The 7,462-nt window shown below is 45.9% G+C and overlaps 1 protein-coding gene across 1 annotated transcript in view; it reads left to right on the forward strand.

Moving 5' to 3' along the window:
* Positions 1-3,957: 3,957 nt before the first annotated feature.
* Positions 3,958-7,462, forward strand: part of TAOK1 (TAO kinase 1) — a 180,549-nt gene continuing 177,044 nt past the window's right edge. The window contains exon 1 of the mRNA XM_037743274.1: positions 3,958-4,159. The gene's annotated coding sequence lies outside the window, so the exon portion shown is untranslated. The remainder of the gene's footprint in view (positions 4,160-7,462) is intronic.

Genomic DNA, 7,462 nt, shown 5'->3' on the forward strand with positions numbered 1-7,462 from the left:
TCACTGCAGCCTCCACCTCCCAGACTCAATGATCCTTCCATCTCAGCCTCCTAGCAGCTGGGATGCACACCAGCACACCCTGCTAATTTTTGTAATTTTTGTAGAGGCAGATTTTCCACATGTTGACCACGCTGGTGTCAAACTCCTGAGCTCAAGCAATCCACCCACCTTGGCTTCCCAAAGTCTTGGGATTACAAGCGTGAACCACCACACCTAGCCACAGGGAACTTTTGCCAGATGAGGGAGAAATTCTGGACAGACAAGAACCACGGATGTTCACTACCAGTGGAATAGAACTGTACTGAGGGTACAGTTTTGGTTTTCGTGAGGATGCTAGCTAGAGTAGAATATATTAGTACTTGTAGTCAGGTGAAAGAAAGCAGCTATCACCTGGATACAATAGAACTTTCATATCCATGCCACTTTTGATCTTCACTATCAGTCTGAGACATGAGTAGAGCATACTCATTTTATAGTATATACTTTTGGGAGTCAAGAGACACAGAGAAGCATAGCAGAAAACACATCGTTTACATGACAGGACCAGGTATAACTCTAGCATGTACATCGCTTTGGGAAGCAGGTGACTTCCAGACACTCTTAGAACCTTAGACAATCCTGGCCGGGTGCAGTGGCTCACGCCGGTAATCCCAGCACTTTGGGAGGTAGGCGGATCACGAGGTCAAGAGATCAAGACCATCCTGGCCAACATGATGAAACCCCATCTCTACTAAAAAATGCAAAAATTAGCTGGGCGTGGTGGTGCGTGCCTGTAATCCCAGCTACTCAGGAGGCTGAGGCAAGAGAATCACTTGAACCCGGAAGGTGGAGGTTGCAGTGAGCCGAGATCTCACCACCATATACCAGCCTGGCGACAGAGTGAGACTGTCTCAAAAAAAAAAAAAGATAACCTTAGACAATACTGAAAACATCTAACGTGTAAGAATCCAGAAATTCCCATCGGCCAGGCACATAGGGCCAAAGTGACAGCAACTTTCAGAGAACTCTAGCATGTGTGTATATCTTTTCCTAGAGTTCTCGATCACACTAACCTTTGCAGTAGCTGTTCTTCCATACACTCCAGGCAAACAGCTTTCATTCACTCACTTTTCTTGATATCTCCCACACCTAACCCAATTTCTGACACATAGCAGCAAATGTTTGCAGTATTACTGAACTGATAGCAAACATTTGTTGAATGTCATTATATACATTATGCTAAGTTTGTGGACATAAATATAAATAAGACAAACATTCATATGCTTGTGGAGATCATAGCCTGGTGGGAAAGGCTAACGAACAGTTCTGTGTGAGAACTATTTGGTTGCAAACAACAGAGAACCAGACCCAATATAGCTTAAGAAACACGGGAATGAGGGGCCGGGCGCGGTGGCTCACGCCTGTAATCCCAGCACTTTGGGAGGCCAGGGTGGGTGGATCACGAGGTCAAGAGATCGAGACCATCCTGGTCAACATGGTGAAACCCCGTCTCTACTAAAAATACAAAAAATGAGCTGGGCATGGTGGCGCGTGCCTGTAATCCCAGCTACACAGGAGGCTGAGGCAGGAGAATTGCCTGAACCCAGGAGGCGGAGGTTACGGTGAGCCGAGATCGGGCCATTGCACTCCAGCCTGGGTAACAAGAGCGAAACTCCGTCTCAAAAAAAAAAAAAAAGAAACATGGGAATGTTTTGGTACACACATGCTGAAAAGTCCAGGATTAGGATTGACTTCAGACAGTTACTTCCAGAGCTTCAGTGATCTGGTTTTATCTCGAGAATGTGTTTTCCACCGAATTGCCTTTGTTCTGGGGCTTGAAAGCAAAAGGCAACAGCAATTTCAGTCCTTATATTCTCTTAAGGTAATAGAATGTAGTAGCTCTGAGAATTACTTAAACCTGGGAGGCGGAGGTTGCAATGAGCTGAGATCACGACATTTCACTCCAGCCTGGGTGACAGAGTGAGACTCCATCTTAAAACAAAAACAAAAACAAGAATTATAGTGGCTCAGGGTAAAAGCTGAATTTGACAACTGGCTTTACTACAAACTGGCTATAAGAACTTTGACAACTTGCCAGGGATGGTGGCTCATGTCTGTAATCCCAGCACTTTGGGAGGCTGAGGTGGGCGGATCATTTAAGGTAGGGAGTTCGAGACCAACCTGACCAACATGGAGAAACCTCATCTCTACCAAAAATGCAAAAAATTAGCCAGGTGTGGTGGTGCATCCCTGTAATCCCAGCTACTGGGGAGGCTGAGGCAGGAGAATTGCTTGAACCCAGGAGGCAGAGGTTGTGTGGTAAGCCAAGATCATGCCATTGCACTCCAGCCTGGGCAACAAGAGCAAAACTCCATCTCAAAAAAAAGAACTTTGACAAGTTAATCAAAATTCTCTGTGCCTCAGCTCAGTTCTACTATTTCTTTCTTTTTTTCCTTTTTTTTTTTTTTTGAGACAGAGTCTCACTCTGTTGCCCAGGCTGGAGTGCAATGGTGCGATCTTGGCTCACAGCAACCTCCGCCTCCCGAGTTCAAGCGATTCTCCTGCCTCAGCTTCCCGAGTAGCTGGGATTACAGGCATGTACCATCACACCCGGCTAATTTTTTTTGTATTTTTAGTAGAGATGGGGTTTCACCATGTTGGTTGGGCTGGTCTCGAACTCCTGACCTCGTGATGGGCCACCTTGGCCTCCCAAAGTGCTGGGATTAAAGACGTGAGCCACTATGCCCGGCCAGAACCACGATTTTTTTTATGACCGCACTTTGGCTACACTTTTAGGTTCGTGAATAAGTACTGAAGGGATGTTTCCTAAAAAAAAAAAAGAAAAATTTTTGAGATGAAAGAATATAAACTCTACTTCTTCTCTGCATAGAACTCTTCCGTTTGTTTGCTGCTCTTGTTCCAAAACTTCCCATTATTTAACCTGCTAAACCCACAGTCACTTTTCAAGAAGTTTTATCTCTTTTCTACCATCACCAATGTACAGAGTGGCTTAGATCTGTATTTCCAAGTCTTACTGTCATTCCAAAAATTACTATAAATTATTAGAATCTCAAAAACTCAACTACATATTGATTACGCTGCCCAGTGTACCTCTGAATTCCACGCGGGAGGGCGTGGCGAACCAAGTTGTGTAGGAATGGGATATTCCACACTACGGGGCAAACTTATCAGTAGCGGGCGGATGCTTTGGGGGTGGGAAGAGTGAAGGAAAAGGAGTGCAGATAAGCTTTTCTTCAGATCTCCGGGGTGAAACGAATGCACCTGACGCCCGCGTGGCAATTAGAAGCTCCGCGAACTCAGCGAGGCCCTGCTGGACAGAGGCTGGGACTCCCGGCCACCCAGGCGACTCGGCCCGTAGCAAGCGTTGCGCGCTCCTGTGAGGGCGCGCGCGCATGTAGTCGTGTCTCGCGCAGGGTCGGGCCTGTCAGGCAGGAAATCTCGCGAGATCGGAGACGAGTGATGACGGTCGGGAGGAGGGGAGTGGTGTCGGGGAAGGGGGGGGAAACCTGGGCAGCGGCCGGGCTCTGTGGCTTCAGGGCTCGGGCAGAGAGAGGGAGGGTGGCAAAGAGAGTGAGTCGGTGCCGCCGCCTGCCTGAGGAGAGAGGAGGGGTCCCGCTCGCCCTGCGCCCTTCGCGGGCCGAGAGCACTAGGCACTCGCGAACATCTGAGGCCTCCCGGCCCCGGGGGACCCCGCCCCGCCGTCCGCCGGCCGGCCCGCGGCCTCTCTTCCCTTTGTGAGCGCCCCCTTCCCAGGGGTGGTGGTGGTGGCGGAGGACTGCGCGTGGGCCCGCCCGCCGAGGGGCCGCGGCGGGGGACCGAGAGGGCCTCGGCTGTGTGAGGACAAGAGGCGGCCGAGGCCCGGGCCGGTTCCCCCGAGGCGGCGGCGGCGGCGACGGCTCCCGGCACTTCCCCGCGCCATCTTAACTGAGCCCAAGAGCTGAGGGCGCTTCCTCGACCCCGGTCGTTCCCTCGCCCCCCCCCCCCGCCCCTTGTTGCAGAGCTTGGGCTTGGCGGCTCGTTGGGGCTCCGGGGGGGGGGGGCGGCGGTCTGTCGCCGGGCCCCCTCCTCCTCCTCACTCCTCGCCCTCCAGGGTAGCAGCTACCGGAGCGCTGCAGGGGGCTGCGCCTGCCTGCTCCGCCCGGGACCTGTCGGCGAAAGGGTAAGGGCACCTCTGCTTTGGGAAAGGGAGATATGGAGGGGGGCGGGGAAATTCGGCCCACTGGGGCCTGTGTGTGGAAGAAGGGATGTGGGGGTGGGGTGGGGGAGGGAGACAAGGAGGGTCTGTGATTCTGTGGGTGGGGTGAAGAGGCTGGTTAGCTGGGCGCCCTCCCGTTTTAAGGGGCGAGAGCAATTTCATTCCTTTTTCCTGAGGGTCACCGGAAGAGGTGGTGGAAGGGGATGTTTCGAGGAAGGTGTGGCCCTCACTGGGAGACTGGGTTGATGTGCACCCCGGTTTAAAGGCACGAGGTCCCTTTCCCTTCTGGTCCTTCTGCTCCTCCTGCTCCTTCTCCTCCTTCTCCTTTGTAGTGTGTATGGATTCTTGGGAAGGGAGACTGCTCTGGGTGGCTTGCTGGGTGGATTCCTCCCCCCAGCACAGGAAATCTATACCCCTCTTCTGTAGGGGTGATGGAAGCGTTTCTCTCCCCCCACCCTTCCCCCTTCCTCATCCTCTAGTCTACTGCAATGCTGCAGAAGTCCAAGGCAGTTTCTTCATACACAGACCCATGTATACACAGAAGGGAGGGGGAGCAGGAGAGGGAAGTAATGGCGCTTCCCTTGAAAAGGTTACTCTTTTTCCTTTGGTTTTAAATTCATGACAGTACCATTTTAATACTCTTTCCCTGAGATCTGTCCATGGGAAGTGTATCTGTATCTATTCCTGGTGTTATTGTTGGGGGACATGGCCTTTCGAGAGGGACCCCGCTCATGTTAGAACAGTTTTGATGTCTTTTTGAGAGATATCTGGATTGACATTTTTTTGTGAGCAGGTTGGATTTTCGTTAGAATTCAAATAAAATAATTTTGTACCTCCTTATCCTCATTTCCCTTCTTTTTGTCTATGACTTTTATAGTTCATCAAGAATTACTGGCCGGGCACAGTGGCTCACGCCTGTAATCCCAGCACTTTGGGAGGCTGAGGTGGGTGGATCACGAGGTCAGGAGATCGAGACCGTCCTGGCTAACTCGGTGAAACCCCGTCTCTACTAAAAATACAAAAAATTAACCGGGCGTGGTGGCACTCGCCTGTAGTCCCAGCTACTCGGGAGGCTGAGGCAGGAGAATTGCTTGAATCTGGGAGTTGGAGGTTGCAGTGAGCCAAGATCGTGCCATTGCACTCCAGCCTGGGCGACAGAGTGAGACTCCGTCTCAAAAAAAAAATTATTAACGATTGTTACATACAGACAGGCTGTCTGATGAACATTTCTCCCTAAGCTGTGAATTTTTAAGGTTAATACTATTTTGTATAATATTGAAATTGGAATTTTCTGAAAATGGTTAGGTTACAAACCTTTCGGTAGCTGATGCTTTGTTTTTATTAATCTGCCTAATTATTCTGTAATCTATTTTCTGTAGTCAGTCATTTTTTTTTTCAGTGCTTTTGCTTGCTATCGTATTTGTCTGAAAACAATCTTATTTGGTTTACAGTACTACTTGTTGGTTTTGTCCTTAGTTGACTAGAAATAAATAAAAATTTAAACATTCTGGAAATGTGCTGCCAAGTGCTTTTTGTGACCAAAGAGTAGTTTTCAAATCTCCATGTACTGATGATACATTTTTTTTTTCTTTTTAAGTGTTTAGTGAATACTGGTGACGTGATTTCAAAATGTTCCACATATGACTATTAATAGAATTAAATAATTTTTTTTCACAAAGTGAGGAAGAAGATTAAAATATGTACAGATAATGAGTTGTCTTTTGTGTATTTAGTGTTTTAAGCTCTACTTAGTTACTTATTTTTAAATACCTCCAAATGCCATGTACATTTTATGTTGTCATTAAGTGTTGTCCAGTAGGGCTTTCTTGATGTGTTTGTTGCATTCTGAAACCTGTTTTAAGGTAGGGATATAAAGATGTTAGTAGCAGCGCTAGGTACTTACTTAGTTTCTGTCATTTTATATCATGATTTTGATGTAGGAGACATGGTACATTAAATACATTTTACTACGTTTTTTTCTCAGTAGATGGAATTCTCTTTGCTTTATTCCCTTTTAATGGTCATGTCAATTCATTGAACTGAAATAACTATTCATTTGAGTATTTATTTCATGGGACAAAGCTGCATGTTGTTGATATGTAGAGTTTTCTCCTTTATGGCAAATTAAGCCAGGAAATCTAATTCTCCATCATTATGGCTTGTTGATAATTGATTAATATATACCAGCATGTGTTGATCCAAGTGTACTGCTCAGTAGAGTGACTGCTTTTACCTTGGTAAGTTGTAGGCAGAGCAGATTTATCAGTAAAGGCTACAAAACTTAAAGGATTTACATAGGGTGTAGGTTAACTATTTACTTGCTTTGTTTCATCATGCACTAAGGAGTACTCTTTAAGACAATTGAAAAAAAAAAAACAAAAAACCTCTTTCATAGCTGGTAGAAATGTTGCCTGAAAGTGGAAAAGTATGTTCATGTTCAATTAGATAAATACATTATTAAGGAAAAATTGCCTGAGGGTTATTTCAGATGACCTCTGATGCTGCAGAAAGAAAATGCTGAGAGCTAATAGTCTGAGTTGATTCCAGATTAGTATGGCACTTCTTATGTTTCTAAATAGTTCATCTACAAAATGGCAGTGTACATCACTTCCTGTTCTTTCACAACTGGCTCTTTCACTGGATTCTCTTTTAGTGACTTAATTTTTGGCATTCTGATATCTGATTTGTTAATTTGGTTATAATTCTCATGTTTTAAAGGTGGAAGAATTTCTGAGAATCAGCTGGATTTAAAGGCTTTTAAGATTATTTTGATGGTAACAAAACATTGCTTCCAAACTAAAGGATAGTATTGCAAACGAATTTAAACTCTGAGAGGTTTTAAAGAAATACAGCAGTGTACATGATCAAAAATATGAGTGCACTGAATAGAAAGAATTACTGTATTTTTTATAATGTTGATTTTGGGGAAAGTGTGGATATGGCACATTATTGAATGGATGTTGATATAAAATAAGCTTTCTGTGTAACAAGGTATATACATGACATTTGGTCCCATGTTATGATGCCATTTTAACAATAAGAAAGCAGATCATTAGTTACAGGATACTAGAAAGACTGGATGCTCATAGCTAATCATAAGAGTATGGTTTATATTAAGAATTTGCCGGTTCTTAGTAGACATGAATATGTAGTAAATCCGGAAGCTATCCAGGGGTCAGCTGTTGGCATTGAAATTAGAGTTGAGATTAATCTGTCTTTCGTGTCTTTCACCTGGAAATCTGTGTTTTGCATTTGGCTTATTTGTAT

This window comes from Cebus imitator, unplaced genomic scaffold, assembly GCF_001604975.1.
Source record: "Cebus imitator isolate Cc_AM_T3 unplaced genomic scaffold, Cebus_imitator-1.0 Scaffold140, whole genome shotgun sequence".
In the NCBI taxonomy this organism is placed as follows: domain Eukaryota; kingdom Metazoa; phylum Chordata; class Mammalia; order Primates; family Cebidae; genus Cebus; species Cebus imitator.